General features: G+C 46.2%; 1 pseudogene; it reads left to right on the top strand.

Annotated features, from left to right (window-relative positions):
• The window catches only part of LOC123989575, a 144,737-nt pseudogene that overhangs the window by 37,004 nt on the left and 90,250 nt on the right, over positions 1-17,483 (top strand).

Genomic DNA, 17,483 nt, shown 5'->3' with positions numbered 1-17,483 from the left:
GCAATTGAAGAGGAGTAGAACAACAGGCCACAATCAACAGCCTGACCATGTAAAGGAGATGTGTCATGCTGCATGAGGCAAATGGTGGTCACACTAACTACTGACTGGTTTTCTGATCCACACCCCTACCCTTTTTAATGTATCTGTGATCAACAGATGCATATCTGTATTCCCAGTCATGTGAAATCCATAGATTAGGGCCTAATGAATTTATTTACATTTTCAGAGTTTTACATGTAACTAAGTAAAATCTTTGAAATTGTTGCTTGTTGAGTTTATATTTTTGTTCAGTGTAAGTCAGAGAAGGCTGGTGGGAAGAGCTATAATAGGACAGGTTCATTGTAATGGATGGAATGGAATAAATGGATCGGTATGAAACATAAGGAAACCACATGTTTGACTAGCTAGCTGGCGAACGTTTCCTAGCTATGGAACCTTAACATAAAGAGTTATCAAAATGTAATTTTCTGACTCATAGAATTCCCTCAAGATTGTCCTGATATCCAAAATACTTCAAATCAAAATGTTGTGATATTGAACTTTGAAGTTACACGTATCTACATTAGTCAATCCATAAAAAATATATGTATTTCCTGTTAACAAGTCATTGACGGTTTCTATGCCTTTAGTCTTCCATGTGGGTCAACGTATCAGTGAATTGTGAAAATCTATCCAAGGATCGTTCCATAGGGTTGTGTTCGTAGGGAGCGATATTGGTTTCATTTTCCTCCATATTGTAGTGAACTTGTTAATGTTCTCAGCTTTATCCTTTCAAAATAGACAACATATTCTGGGGATGAGCATGTGTGTATGTTCCCATTGTTCCCCACACACACACACACACACACGCACACACACAAACACACACACCGCTCCCCCTTATCCCCTAACAGAGAGATGTCCCCCACTCCAGCTGATATAACAGCAGACTGGGACCAGCTGGAAGGTCTTAGTGTTAGGATCCAACCAGCTGATATAACAGACTGGGAACAGCTGGAAGGTCTTAGCGCTGATATAACAGACTGGGACCAGCTGGAAGGTCTTAGCGCTGATATAACAGACTGGGACCAGCTGGAAGGTCTTAGTGTTAGGACCCAACCAGCTGATATAACAGACTGGGAACAGCTGGAAGGTCTTAGCACTGATATAACAGACTGGGACCAGCTGGAAGGTCTTAGCGCTGATATAACAGACTGGGACCAGCTGGAAGGTCTTAGCGTTAGGATCCAACCAGCTGATATAACAGCAGACTGGGACCAGCTGGAGGGACTGCTTTTATCATTACAGACCTCTCCGAGTCCGTGTGGGAGTTGCAGCGATAGGACAAGACTGTAACTACCAATTGGTCGAAATTGGGGAGAAAATGGAGAAAAAAAAGATGCATTAAAGTTTACATCAACAGAGATTGGGTTGGCTTGAACCATTTAACTAATTAAAGTAATCAGTTACAGACACATTCAACTGTGTTTTAACACTGTAAATCAGTTACAGACACATTCAACTCAGTGTTTCAACACTGTAAATCAGTTACAGACACATTCAACTCAGTGTTTCAACACTGTAAATCAGTTACAGACACATTCAACTGTGTTTTAACACTGTAAATCAGTTACAGACACATTCAACTGTGTTTTAATACTGTAAATCAGTTACAGACACATTTTAAGACCCCTTTGAAATAGTCATGTGGACTATTAGCTGCTAATGCTAACGTTCTCCACATAGGTGAATGTTTGAGATGCCGACAATAGTCATGTGACTAGGGCAGGTATCGATTGCTCACACAGATGTGTGTGTGTGTGTGTGTGTGTGTGTGTGTGTGTGTGTGTGTGTGTGTGTGTGTGTGTGTGTGTGTGTGTGTGTGTGTGTGTGTGTGTGTGTGTGTGTGTGTGTGTGTGTGTGTGTGTGTGTGTGTGTGTGTGTGTGTGTGTGTGTGACTCTCAGGTCCACACCAACTATCAGTGACATTTAACCACATGCTTGAGTGGGTCAGGATGTCAGTCGTAGTCTATCCTAGTCTATTCTAGTCTTCTAATCCTAGTCTCCTTGTCTATCCTAGTCCCCTAGTCCTAGTCTATCCTAGTCTCCTAGTCCTGGTCTATCCTAGTCCTAGTCTATCCTAGTCTCCTAATCCTAGTCTATCCTAGTCTAATAGTCCTTGTCTATCCTAGTCTCCTAATCCTAGTCTATTCTAGTCTTCTAATCCTAGTCTCCTAGTCCTAGTCTATCCTAGTCCCCTAGTCCTAGTCTATCCTAGTCTCCTAGTCCTGGTCCACTACTGTGTGATTCTAGTTACTCCTAGTCCGTTAGGGTTACTAGATACTAGATACTCTGGGATGGCTCAACTTCCTCCAGCTAAATCTTGACAAGGCCAAGGTAATTATTGTTGGAGCCAAAGCACAGAGCGAGAATCTGGCCGCACATTTGAATCCACAGGCAATAAAGACAAAACACCAGGTCAAAAAACCTAGTTGTGATTTTAGATTCTGAACACCATTTCGAGACAAACATTTTTACTCAGACTGATATGGAGAGACTCATCCATAATTTTATTACAAGCAGGCTTGACTACTGTAATGCTCTCCTGTCTGGTCTACCCAAGAAAGCCATGTGTCAACAGCAAAATACAGAATGCCCAAATACAGACATACTTTTAAGTTATGTACCCAGTATGTTCCTCAGGTCCTCTGGCACTGGCCTTATAACTATCCCAAAGCCTCGGACCAAGAGGCATGGAGAGACAGCCTTTAATTACTATGCCCTCAGCCTCTGGAATAGCTGCCAGAGAACCTGAGGGGGACCAAGAGGCATGGAGAGACAGCCTTTAATTACTATGCCCTCAGTCTCTGGAATAGCTGCCAGAGAACCTGAGGGGGACCAAGAGGCATGGAGAGACAGCCTTTAATTACTATGCCCTCAGTCTCTGGAATAGCTGCCAGAGAACCTGAGGGGGACCAAGAGGCATGGAGAGACAGCCTTTAATTACTATGCCCTCAGTCTCTGGAATAGCCTGCCAAAGAACCTGAGGGGGACCAAGAGACCAGGAGAGATGGCTTTTAGTTATTATGCCCCCAGCCTTTAGTTCTTTTCAATGTTTTCATTTGTTTTTTCCTGTGAAGCACATTGTGTTGCATTCCATGTCTGAAATGTGCTGTATAAATACAGTTTGATTAGATTTGACTACTGGAGACCAGTCACTCTGTAATGCCTTGAGAGGTGAATAGGGCCAGAAGTGTTTCCGGATCATATCACCAGAAGAAATTCCCAGCTAGTACATCAAGTAAACAGATGAGGTTGTTTCAAAAACATACATCTACCAACAAGCTTTCCTTGTTGTTGTGACGATCATCTGAATGAATGGGCCAAGGAGCAGCGTACTTAGCGTTCCAATAAATTGTATCAATATTTATTAAATATGTTTAATAAATATGAAACTCACCAAAAACAAAACGAAGAGAACGAACCGTGATGTTCTGTGCTGCTCACAGGCAGCTACACAAAAACAAGATCCCACAAACAACAGGAGGGAAAAGGCTGCCTAAATATGATCTCCAATCAGAGACAACGATAGACCCAGGGTTGCCTCTGATTGGGAACCATACCAGGCCAACAAAGAAATAGAAAACATAGATTGCCCACCCTAGTCACACCCTGACCTAACTAAATAGAGAATTAAAATGATTCCTAAGGTCAGGGCGTGACAGTTGTGACATTATATATTTCCCATCTTTGCTCTAAGATCTTTGAGGTAGTGAAAATTCAAAAGTTTTCAAAGGCGCAAGTTAGAAAATTTACAGGAGGGTAGGGTTAGGGTAGGGTTAGGATTAGGGTAGGGTTAGGTTTAGGGGTAGAGTTAGGGTTAGGGTTAGGGTTAGCCCACCTGACCAGAGTTCCAACATGCTCTACGGCCACACCCCTCAAACTAAACTATGTGTGAGTAGAGAAGGCCAAGTGTGACAGCTGCTGCTAAAATTATCCCCTGTCCCAAAACGCTTGTCCCATACCGCGTGTAGCTCCTACCCCAGTCCACAACACTAACAGGGGCTCTGTTGAAGAAGGAATGGGGATGGGGGGTAGGAGGGGGTCTGACAGATTGGGGTGAAGAGGGGTTAGGAGGGGTCTGAAGGGGGGCCTGAAGGGGGTAGGAGGAGGTCTGAAGAAGGGGTCTGAATGGGGTAGTGGCAGGTCTGAAGTGGTCCGAAGAAAGGTTTGGAGAGGATTCTGAGGAGGGTGTTCTGAGGAGGGTGTTCTGAGGAGGGTGTTCTGAAGAGGGTGTTCTGAGGAGGGTGTTCTGAGGAGGGTGTTCTGAAGAGGGTGTTCTGAGGAGGGTGTTCTGAGGAGGGTGTTCTGAGGAGGGTGTTCTGAGGAGGGTGTTCTGAGGAGGGTGTTCTGAGGAGGGTGTTCTGAGGAGGGTGTTCTGAGGAGGGTGTTCTGAGGAGGGTGTTCTGAAGAGGGTGTTCTGAGGAGGGTGTTCTGAGGAGGGTGTTCTGAGGAGGGTGTTCTGAAGAGGGTGTTCTGAGGAGGGTGTTCTAAGGAGGGTGTTCTGAGGAGGGTGTTCTGAGGAGGGTGTTCTGAGGAAGGTGTTCTGAGGAGGGTGTTCTGAGGAGGGTGTTCTGAAGGGTTTTGAAGTCATTAGTATCAACACGACCGTGTCAGCCTGCATTGCCCCCAGCCAGCCACAGGAGTCGCTAGAGCGCGACGGGACAAGAACAACCCTTCCCTATGCCAGACGACGCTGTGCCAAATGTGTGCCGCCCCATGGGTCTCCCGGTCGTGGCCGGCTGCGACTGAGCCTGGACTCGAACCAGGTTCTCTAGTGGCACAGCTGGCACTGCCGTAGACCACTGAGCCACTTGGGAGGCCCGTATTTACATATTCTAAATTCCTTTCCTTTACTTTAGATTTTTGTGTATTGTGTCTATTGTTCTGAAATTGTTAGATGTTATTTGTTAGATACTGCACTGTTGGAACCAGAAACACAAGCATTTCGCTACACCAGCAATAACATCTGCTAAACACGTGTATGTGACCAATAAGATTTGATTTGATTTGAGAGGAGCGAGGCCTGACTGCATGGCTGCCCTGGTCTCAACCCACACGCATATGCACACACACACATCCACCCTCCTCCCCCTCAGGCCAGTTAATTAGAGGTATAGAGGGAAAGGAGCTCTCTGCTGATTGGACCATGTGATAAAGCCGCAGAGTGCAGCTGGCCGATCATCCAGCCTGTAACAGCTCTAGAGACTTCCATAGCACTGCAATGCAAACCTGGGTTCACATACCATTGGATATCATTGGTAATACTTTACATTAGCTTCATTGAGGTTGTATGTTGCAATGAAACCAATAGGAAACTTCCAAAACGTGTGAGCCCCGTCCACCTGGCACTTCAGGCAGGCTAAAGTACATGCTGAAACTATTTGAAATATTTTAAGTAGTGTTTGAACCCAGGTTTGCTTCTGACTGAGGTTTAGAGCTGAGCACTAAAACACAGGGTACTAAAGCGCCAAGCTCCAACCAACTTAACCCAAACCAATTCAATAATGACTAGGAAAATAACTGTTCCCTTCTCAATGACTCAGATAGCAGCAGTACAGACATACGGGAAACCATTAACTTCTTATAGCTGGGGGCAGTATTGAGTAGCTTGGATGAAATAGGTGCCCAGAGTAAACTGCCTGCTCCTCAGTCCCAGTTGCTAATAGACATAAGAATTCTCCGGTTGGAACGTTATTGAAGATTTATGATAAAAACATCCTGAAGATTGATTCTATACTCAGTTTCTACGAACTGTAATATAACTTTTTTTGTCCGACATTCAACTGGACGTGCACGCGCGTTTGGATTTGTGTACTAAACGCCCTAACAAAAGAAGCTATTTGGACATAAAATTATGAACTTTATCGAACAAATCAAACATTTATTGTGGAACTTGGATTCCTGGGAGTGCATTCTGATGAAGATCATCAAAGGTAAAGGAATATTTAAAATGTTATTTCTGATTTATGTTGACTCCAACATGGCGGATATATTTATTTGTTTTTTGAGTGCCGTTCTCAGATTATTGCACTTGTATTTTCATCAACATTTATGATGAGTATTTCTGTAAATTGATGTGTACTTGTATGTTTGAAGAATTTTAATTATGAGATTTCTGTTGTTTTGAATTTGGCGCCATGCACTTTCACTGGCTGTTGTCATATCGATCCCATTAACGGGATTTCAGCCCTAAGAAGTTTTAACTAATGCATCCAATTAGTGACTGGCCAATATGAAAAAAATACAAAAGTATACAATGGAATAAATACTGTGCTATTACTTTATTTACAGTATTGTGTTGTTGTTTTAATAAAATAACTATAGTACCTAACATCCGACTTGGACAACATTTTGTCTAACAATGAGTTATACATGAGGAGGGAATCCAGAGAAATGGTCAACAGTCACCCAAGGACCCCCCACACCCCAAGGACCCCCCACACCCCAAGGACCCCCACACCCCCACACTCCTAATTCCCCCTCCAGACCCCACAGAACCCCCCACACTCCCCGGACCCCCACACTCCACATACCCCCACACTCCCCAGACCCCCAGACCTCCAGACCCCCAGACCCCCCAGACCCCCCACAGTCCCCGGACCCCACAGACCCCCACACACCCTAGGTTTTGACCACTAGATGGTGCTGTTCCTGCTTTATCCTTGCAGTATTGTTTCTTCAAATCAAATCAAATGTTATTGGTCACATACACATGATTTAGCAGATGTTATTGCTAGTGAAATGCTTGTAATGCATTCTTATTGAATTTGGTGATGTTTTTCCCCCCCATAGTTCAGAGAAATTAGTCGTTGAAGTTGGGTCGATAAATAGTAATAGACCCTCTTGGGTCGACCCGGGACGCATGCGTCCCATCTAGACATCTGGAAATGCAAATGCACTACGCTAAATGCTAATAGCACTCGTTAAAACTCAAACGTTCATTAAAACACACATGCAGGGTACTGAATTAAAGCTACACTCGTTGTGAATCCATGATTTAACCAGTTTTAGAAACGTCTGACTGTTTTCTATCCACACATACTAATCATATGCATATACTATAAAAGTTATTGTCCCATTCTACATCCTGGTACTAGTAGGTTCTGACATGTTTTACTGTTGCCTTTTGTAGGACCGCAGATAAAAAATAATTGTAAAAATGATGGGGGGGGGGGGGGGCGGACTCAGTCGAGGTCTCTACATACGGTTCAGAGTTAGAATAGTAAAAAACACAAGGTGCTATTTAGAAATGTGGTTCTGAATCAGCAGTTTTCCTCTTGTTGTGTCAGACGCTGATAGACGCTCAATTAGCCATGTCAGCTAAGCTGTTTTACATTGATAAGATGGCCAGCTATCCAAACCTGTAGTAATCACGGTCCAATTACTATTTATCACTCTCACTCAGATATTATATTTAAAAAACTGCATTTATCTCCACCCTGTGGCAACATGTGTAGAATTGCATGAGTTGCTCATGAGTTCAGATATTTTGTATCCCCCACCCCCATCAGAGTGGCCCTCCCAGGGCTAGATCATGTGATCATGTGTCCCAGGGCAGCAGGGCAGAGTGGTGTGGTTAGCAGACATTGATGAGAAGTAGTGTAGTGGACCCACTGGGGCAGCAGCTAAATGCAAAGAGTTAATTAGAGTGAGAGATCAGGGCTGTGATCTGTGTTGAGACCAAGAAACAGAGACCCAAACAATGAAGCCCTGTTGTAAAGAGGTCCTGTTGTAAAGAGGTCTGTTGTAAAGAGGTCCTGTTGTAAAGAGGTCCTGTTGTAAAGAGGTCCTGTTGTAAAGATGTCCTGTTGTAAAGAGGTCCTGTTGTAAAGAGGTCCTGTTGTAAAGATGTCTGTTGTAAAGAGGTCCTGTTGTAAAGAGGTCCTGTTGTAAAGAGGTCTGTTGTAAAGAGGTCCTGTTGTAAAGAGGTCCTGTTGTAAAGAGGTCCTGTTGTAAAGAGGTCTGTTGTAAAGAGGTCCTGTTGTAAAGAGGTCCTGTTGTAAAGAGGTCCTGTTGTAAAGAGGTCCTGTTGTAAAGAGGTCCTGTTGTAAAGAGGTCCTGTTGTAAAGAGGTTATGTTGTAAAGAGGTCCTGTTGTAAAGAGGTCCTGTTGTAAAGATGTCTGTTGTAAAGAGGTTATGTTGTAAAGAGGTCCTGTTGTAAAGAGGTCTGTTGTATAGATGTATGTTGTAAAGAGGTCCGTGTGGTTAACACCGTGTGGTTTGTACAGTGTGGTTAATACTGTGGGGAGGGGCTAGTAAGGACATTGAACTGTGAGGGAGGGGTTAGCCAGGACATTTAACTGTGGGGGAGGGGTTAGTCAGGACAGGAAGTATAATTCAACACTTTGAATCACTAGCCAGAGAGCAAGGGGAGTTTGGAAGGTCCACAGGGCTGCTGGAGTCCACACAAACACACACAAACACCACACACCACACACACACACACACACACACACACACACACACACACACACACACACACACACACACACACACACACACACACACACACACACACACACACACACACACACACACACACACACACACACACACACACAATAAGAGTCCAGGCAGCTCTACACACACGGAAGATGTTGAGGGCTGTCTGTGTGTGTGTGTGTGTGTGTGTGTGTGTGTGTGTGTGTGTGTGTGTGTGTGTGTGTGTGTGTGTGTGTGTGTGTGTGCGTGCGTGCGTGCGTGTGTGCGTGTGTGCGTGCGTGTGTGTGTGCAGTGCAGTGCAGTGCAGTGTGTGTGTGTGCAGTGCAGTGCAGTGTGTGCAGTGCAGTGTGTGGGTAAGAGACCTCAATATGGTACCTTCCAGAGGAGAGTTGTCTATGAGTTGTCTAGTAGCTGTCTATGAGTTGTCTAGTAGCTGTCTAGGAGTTGTCTCGGAGTTGTCTATGAGTTGTCTAGTAGCTGTCTATGAGTTGTCTATGAGTTGTCTAGGAGCTGTCTATGAGTTGTCTAGTAGCTGTCTAGTAGCTGTCTAGGAGTTGTCTATGAGTTGTCTATGAGTTGTCTAGGAGCTGTCTATGAGTTGTCTATGAGTTGTCTAGGAGCTGTCTATGAGTTGTCTAGTAGCTGTCTAGGAGTTGTCTATGAGTTGTCTAGGAGCTGTCTAGGAGCTGTCTATGAGTTGTCTATGAGTTGTCTAGGGCCTGTCTATGAGTTGTCTAGTAGCTGTCTAGGAGTTGTCTATGAGTTGTCTATGAGTTGTCTAGGAGCTGTCTAGGAGTTGTCTCGGAGCTGTCTAGGAGTTGTCTAGGAGCTGTCTATGAGTTGTCTAGGAGCTGTCTAGGAGTTGTCTCGGAGTTGTCTAGGAGTTGTCTAGGAGCTGTCTAGGAGCTGTCTAGGAGCTGTCCAGTAGCTGTCTAGGATTTGTCTAGGAGTTGTCTATGAGCTGTCTCAGAGTTGTCTAGGAGTTGTCTAGGAGTTGTCTATGAGTTGTCTATGAGTTGTCTAGGAGCTGTCTAGGAGTTGTCTAGTAGCTGTCTAGGAGCTGTCCTTCAACTCTCTCTCACACACACTATCTCTCCATACCCGACATGATAAGGAACATCTGGCAATCAGGCGGTGGGCTGAACACATGTCCATTCACCATCGCTACAATACATAAACTAAACAGACATTTAGTTCTGACAGCTGGAATCACATGGAATCCTCTAATGCTGAGAAATGCACATTCACAGACCCTGACAACATACAGTCTGTGCTCTAAGGGAACCGGGTGTCAAGTCTACAGCACTGTTTGGCTGGACCAGAACTATTAGTCAGAGAATCCATCTAGTGAAGTAACATGGCTGTCCTCCATCTGGTCTCTGTTCTGATTGAGGTTAGAATTACCCTTCATCTGATGCTTAATTCTCTCTCCACGACCAACACACACACCCTCTACAACACGCACACACACACCCTCTACAACACACACACACACCCTCTACAACACACACACACACACACCCTCTACAACACACACACACACCCTCTACAACACACACACACACACCCTCTACAACACACACACACCCTCTACAACACACACACACACACCCTCTACAACACGCACATACACACACACACACACACACACACACACACACACACACACACACACACACACACACACACCCTCTACAACACGCACACACACACACACACACACACACACACACACGCACGCACGCACGCACGCACGCACACGCACACGCACACACACACACACACCCTCCATGTCCACCCTGTATAATACACACACACACACACCCTCCACGACCACCCTGTATAATACACACACACACACACCCTCCACGACCACCCTGTATAATACACACACACACACACACACACACCCTCCACGACCACCCTGTATACACACACACCCTCCACGACCACCCTGTATAATACACACACACACACACACCCTCCACGACCACCCTGTATAATACACACACACACACACACACACCCTCCACGACCACCCTGTATAATACACACACACACACACACACACACCCTCCACGACCACCCTGTATAATACACACACACACACACACACACCCTCCACGACCACCCTGTATAATACACACACTTCGTTGAACGCTGTATACCATGTGCATTCTGTACATACGACTAGTAAAAGTTGAAACTTAAACTTTTGACCACAACCCTGTAGTGCCTGGAAGTCAGAACACTACATAGGAATTTAACCAGGATCTTTTGGCCATCAAGTGTTGTGTTGTTTTACAGGAGAAAAGGAAAAGACAGTCAGAAATAGAGGACAAAAGGAGACAGCTGGACGATCTGGTGCTGCAGCTTCAACATCTCAAGGTAAACTCAGTGACTACGGTTTGACTCCAGCACTTTGGATTTGAAATTATACAATGACTATGAGGTCAATGTGCAGACTGACAGATTTCATTTGAGCGCGTGAGTGCGTGCGTGCGTGTGTGTGTGTGTGTGTGTGTGCGTGCGTGCGTGCGTGCGTGCGTGCGTGCGTGCGTGTGTGTGTGTGTGTGTGTGTGTGTGTGTGTGTGTGTGTGTGTGACACATATATGTCACCTACTGTATGATCTGCTATTATGAGAGAAATCTAACAATAGACCAGGATTAGCCAATAGAACTGTACTGCTTATTGTCAGCAAACTACAACCAGGCCGGACTTCAAGCATATTTAACCAGGCAAGTCAGTTAAGAACACATTCTTATTTACAATGACGGCCTAGAAACAGTAGGATAACTGCCTTGTTCAGGGTCAGAACGACAGATTTTCACCTTGAGGATTCAATCTTGCAACCTTTCGGTTACTAGTCCACTGCTCTAACCACTAGGCTACCTGCTGCCCCACTAGGATACCTGCCCCATTATGGGGTATTGTGTGTAGGCCAGTGACAAAACATCTCCATTTATTCTGTAACACAACAAAATGTGGAAAAAGGCAAGAGGTGCGAATAGCTTCTGAAGGCTCTGTATGGCATTTCACCAGAACCCAGATTTCCCACAGATAGAGGCAGTCAGAACACAGATTTCCCACAGATAGAGAGGCAGTCAGAACACAGATTTCCCACAGATAGAGCCAATCAGAACACAGATTTCCCACAGATAGAGGCAGTCAGAACACAGATTTCCCACAGATAGAGGCAGTCAGAACACAGATTTCCCACAGATAGAGGCAGTCAGAACACAGATTTCCCACAGATAGAGGCAGTCAGAACACAGATTTCCCACAGATAGAGGGCCAGTCAGAATCCAGAGGAGTTTCTCTCATTCCAGTCCTTTTAACACTACCCACATTTAGAGCTGACTGTGTATGAGTCCCAAATGGTTCCCTATTTACTAGTGTCTATAGTTCGTTACTTTCAGCCAGAGCCCTGAGGGCCCTGGTCAACGATAGTGCACTATAGAGAATAGGTTGCCATTCGGGACTGAGCTGGTTTTATCAGATGCCCAGCGGTTGGTTGCCGTGCAGGAGATCGTAAATTACCCTTTTGCAAATGTGTCCAACATTTAATGGCAATTACATCTCACATAATCAAATTCAGCTGCACCTGAAGAGAGTCTATGTTCCCTCTGTTCTCCAGAGAAAATGTTCGTCTGTTGACAAACCCTCTGCGATGTAGACAGTGTGATAAACCCGCGACTATAACAACATCAGCTCTGTGAGACAGAATAAACACAGAGAGATTTACACAAAGAAGAGTTTCTCCGGGGATGAACCAGCTTAGCTCCTCTCAACCTCGCTCTTATTTGGACTTCAATGAGTTTATGTAATTAATTAAATTAAGTGAGTGAGTGATTTGATCCATTTGTCTCCATCTGTAGACCAGAAAGCAGGTTGATGCCAAACAGTCAACAATGCAAACACATTAATATGTGATGGGGGCAATCAGTCAATCTGGGCTCATAATGTCCCCCCTCCCCCCACTAATCTCACTGATGGTCACAGAGGTTGTTGTTGTTGTTCTCCCCACCTTTATTTAACCAGGTAACCAATAATGACATAGCGTTGAAGAGGTTAACCAGGTAGGACAGTAATGACATAGCGCCCCCATAGGTTGAAGAGGTTAACCAGTTGAGTTCTCATTTACAACTGCGACCTGGCTAAGATAAAGCAAAGCAGTTCGACACAAACAACAACTCAGTTACACATGGAGTAACACAATAAACAAGTCAGTGAAACAGTAGAAAAAGGAAAGTCTATATGCAGTGTGTGCAAAAGGCATGAGGAGGTAGGCAATAAATAGGCCATAGGAGCGAATGATTACAATTTAGCAGATTAACACTGGGTGATAAATGAGCAGATGATGATGTTCAAGTAGAGATACTGGTGTGCAAAAGAGCAGAAAAGTAAATAGAATAAAAACAGTATGGGGATGAGGTAGGTAGATGGGGAGGGCTATTTACAGATGGACTGTGTACAGCTGCAGCGATCAGTTAGCTGCTCAAATAGTTGATGTTTAAAGAGGCTTTGGTGACCAAACGGATGGCACTGTGATAAGACTGCATCCAGTTTGCTGAGTAGAGTATTGGAAGCTATTTTGTAGATGACATCGCCGAAGTTGAGGATCGGTAGGATAGTCAGTTTTACTAGGATAAGTTTTGCGGCGTGAGTGAAGGAGGCTTTGTTTTGCGAAATAGAAAGCCGACTCTAGATTTGATTTTGCAAGAGCGACATCATTTATATATACAGAGAAAAGAGTCGGCCCGAGAATTGAACCCTGTGGAACCCCCATAGAGACTGCCAGAGGTCCGGACAACAGGTCCTCCGATTTGACACACTGAACTCTGTCTGCAAAGTAGTTGGTGAACCAGGCGAGGCAGTCATTAGAGAAACCAAGGCTATTGATTCTGCCGATAAGAATATGGTGATTGACAGAGTCGAAAGCCTTGGCCAGGTCGATGAAGACGGCTGCACAGTACTGTCTTTTATTGATGGTGGTTATTATATCGTTTAGTACCTTGAGCGTGGCTGAGGTGCACCCATGACCCGCTCGGAAACCAGATTGCACAGCGGAGAAGGTACGGTTGGATTTGAAATGGTCAGTGATCTGTCGATTAACTTGGCTTTTGAAGACTTTAGATAGGCAGGGCAGGATGGATATAGGTCTGTAACAGTTTATGTCTAGGGTGTCACCCCCTTTGAAGAGGGGGATGACTGCGGCAGCTTTCCAATCCTTGGGGATCTCAGACGATATGAAAGAGAGGTTGAACAGGCTGGTTATAGGGGTTGCAACAATGGCGGCGGATATTTTTAGAAAAAGAGGGTCCAGATTGTCTAGCCCAGCTGATTTGTACTGGTCCAGGTTTTGCAGCTCTTTCAGAACATCTGCTATCTGGATTTGGGTGAAGGAGAAGCTGAGGAGTCTTGGGCAAGTAGCTGTGGGGTGTGCAGAGCTGTTGACCGGGGTTGGGGTAGCCAGGAGGAAAGCATGGCCAGCCGTTGAGAAATGCTTATTGAAATTCTTGATTATCATGGATTTATCGGTGGTGACAGTGTTTCCTAGCCTCAGAGCAGTGGGCAGCTGGGAGGAGGTGCTCTTGTTCTCCATGGACTTTACAGTGTTTCCTAGCCTCAGAGCAGTGGGCAGCTGGGAGGAGGTGCTCTTGTTCTCCATGGACTTTACAGTGTTTCCTAGCCTCAGTGCAGTGGGCAGCTGGGAGGAGGTGCTCTTATTCTCCATGGACTTTACAGTGTTTCCTAGCCTCAGAGCAGTGGGCAGCTGGGAGGAGGTGCTCTTATTCTCCATGGACTTTACAGTGTTTCCTAGCCTCAGTGCAGTGGGCAGCTGGGAGGAGGTGCTCTTATTCTCCATGGACTTTACAGTGTTTCCTAGCCTCAGTGCAGTGGGCAGCTGGGAGGAGGTGCTCTTATTCTCCATGGACTTTACAGTGTTTCCTAGCCTCAGTGCAGTGGGCAGCTGGGAGGAGGTGCTCTTATTCTCCATGGACTTTACAGTGTTTCCTAGCCTCAGTGCAGTGGCCAGCTGGGAGGAGGTGCTCTTATTCTCCATGGACTTTACAGTGTTTCCTAGCCTCAGTGCAGTGGGCAGCTGGGAGGAGGTGCTCTTATTCTCCATGGACTTTAGTGTCCAGACCTTTTTGGAGTTAGAGATGATGATTTCTGTTAGGAAAGCAAAGGCTTTTAGAAACTGACTGTGTATTGGTTCCTTACTTCCCCGAAAAGTTGCATATCACAGGGGCTATTCGATGCTAATGCAGTCTGCCACAGGATGTTTTTGTGCTGGTCGAGGGCAGTCAGGTCTGGAGTGAACCAATCTGTTCTTGGTTCTGCATTTTTGAATGGAGCATGCTTATCTAGGATGGTGACGAAATTACTTTTAAAGAATGACCAGGCATCCTCTACTGACGGGATGAGATCAATATCCTTCCAGGATACTTGGTCCAGGTCGATAAGAAATGCTTGCTCGCAGAGGTGTTTTAGGGAGCATTTGACAGTGATGAAGTGTGGTCGATTGACCGCGGGCCCATAGCGGATACAGGCAATGAGGCAGTGATCGCTGAGATCCTAATTGAAAACAGTGGAGGTGTATTTGGAGAGCAAGTTGGTCAGGATAATGTCTATGAGGGTGCCCATGTTTACGGATTTAGGGTTGTACTCTGTGTGTCTCTGTGTGTCTCTCTGTGTGTCTCTGTGTCTCTCTGTGTGACTCTCTGTGTGTCTGTGCATCTCTGTGTGTCTCTCCGTGTGTCTCTGTGTGTTTCTGTGTCTCTGTGTGTCTCCGGGTGTCTCTGCGTGTCTCTGTGTGTCCATGGTGAATACACTGGTAACCCTTTCCTCTCAATCTGTAGAGCCCCAGAATGTCTGTCTGTCTGTCTGTCTGTCTGTCTGTCTGTCTGTCTGTCTGTCTGTCTGTCTGTCTGTCTGTCTGTCTGTCTGTCTGTCTGTCTGTCTGTCTGTCTGTCTGTCTGTCTGTCTGTCTGTCTGTCCGTCCGTCGGTCCGTCGGTCCGTCGGTCCGTCGGTCCGTCGGTCCGTCGGTCCGTCGGTCCGTCGGTCCGTCGGTCCGTCGGTCCGTCGGTCCGTCGGTCCGTCCGTCCGTCCGTCCGTCCGTCCGTCCGTCCGTCCGTTCTCCGTCTGTCTGTCCGTTCTCCTCTCCTCTCCTCTCCTCTCCTCTCTCCCAAGTCTCTCAACCCCAGACCCTGGAGGCCAACTCTAATTGGATAGATCTTTAGTGGACCTACTAGATGGGATATTTGAGCCTATTAGTGTCTTCGCTTCTCTAATGGAGACTGCTTTATGACACAGTTTGGTTGGATGGATCCTCTGAATGATTGTCCTCACCTGTCTCTTGTGTCCAGTCTTAAACCATGAGAAATATTTGTTATGATTATTATGTTATTTGTTTTTAATATATTCTCCCTCTTGCCTCTCACCTTTAGTCTAAAGCCATGAGAGAGCGCTGGCTCCTACAAGGCACGACCCCTGGAACTAACGACGAAGACGATGGACGAAGACAACAGCTGGAGAAAGACGAAGAGCAGGGGAAGAGACTGGAGGACACTATTCACAGGTACACACAAAGGAGCAAACTGACTGGGGGACACTATTCACAGGTACACACATACACAGGAACTGTCAGGGGGACACTATTCACAGGTACACACATACACAGGAACTGACTGTTGCTGGACACCACTGACAGTTGCACTCATACATGCAGTGTTGATTTTGTTCTGTTTTTGGAGAAGTTTAGATAAAATGTAACATCCTGTAGTCCTCTATTCTAGCTGTCATGTAGATGTATCTGAACACAGAAACATCTGTTCTGATCCTGAGAACTGAGCAGTGTTTCCAGCACAGCCAGAACAGAACTGGCCACCCCTCAGAGCCTGGTTCCTCTGGTCTACCCAGTACAGCCAGAAGAGGACTGGCCACCCCTCAGAGCCTGGTTCCTCTGGTCTACCCAGTACAGCCAGAAGAGGACTGGTCACCCCTCAGAGCCTGGTTCCTCTGGTCTACCCAGTACAGCCAGAAGAGGACTGGCCACCCCTCAGAGCCTGGTTCCTCTGGTCTACCCAGTAGAGCCAGTAGAGGACTGGTCACCCCTCAGAGCCTGGTTCCTCTGGTCTACCCAGTACAGTCAGTAGAGGACTGGCCACCCCTCAGAGCCTGGTTCCACTCTACCCAGTACAGCCAGTAGAGGACTGGTCACCCCTCAGAGCCTGGTTCCTCTGGTCTACCCGGCACAGCCAGAAGAGGACTGGCCACCCCTCAGAGCCTGGTTCCTCTCTAGGTTTCTTCCTAGGTTCCTGCCTTGCTAGGGAGTTTTTACTAGCCACCATGCTTCTACATCTGCATTGCTTGCTGTTTGGGGCTGGGTTTCTGTACAGCACTTTGAGATATCAGCTGATGTAAGAAGGGCTTTATAAATACATTTGATTTGATTTGAGTTTAGCTTCTAATTTACACGGACCTGATGGTCTCTCTCTCTTCCTCACTCGTGCTCTCTCATTGTGTGTGTGTGTGTGTGTGTGTGTGTGTGTGTGTGTGTGTGTGTGTGTGTGTGTGTGTGTGTGTGTGTGTGTGTGTGTGTGTGTGTGTGTGTGTGTGTGTGTGTGTGTGTGTGTGTGTGTGTGTGTGTGTGTGTGTGCGTGCGTGCGTGCGTGCGTGCGTGCGTGCGTGCGTGCGTGCGTGCGTGCGTGCGTGCGTGCGTGCGTGCGTGCGTGCGTGCGTGCGTGCGTGCGGTCTCTGTTGGTCTGTTCAGCTCATCAGTCAGTTTCTTCTTCCAACTTCAAAACAAATGGATACCTGAGGTCAGTTTCTTTCTTACCAGCGATCAGAGCCGTGATCAGGGTCGTGTTCACTGGGAAGGAAACGGAAGCAAAAAGCCCTTTCATAAACCCACGTCAGGGTCGTGTTCACTGGGAAGGAAACGGAAGCAAAAAGCCCTTTCATAAACCCACGTCAGGGTCGTGTTCACT

The sequence above is a fragment of the Oncorhynchus gorbuscha genome, linkage group LG11 (assembly GCF_021184085.1).
Source record: "Oncorhynchus gorbuscha isolate QuinsamMale2020 ecotype Even-year linkage group LG11, OgorEven_v1.0, whole genome shotgun sequence".
Classification (NCBI taxonomy): domain Eukaryota; kingdom Metazoa; phylum Chordata; class Actinopteri; order Salmoniformes; family Salmonidae; genus Oncorhynchus; species Oncorhynchus gorbuscha.
The sequence above is the reverse complement of the archived record's forward strand: the minus strand, read 5'-3'. Positions and strand labels throughout refer to the sequence as shown.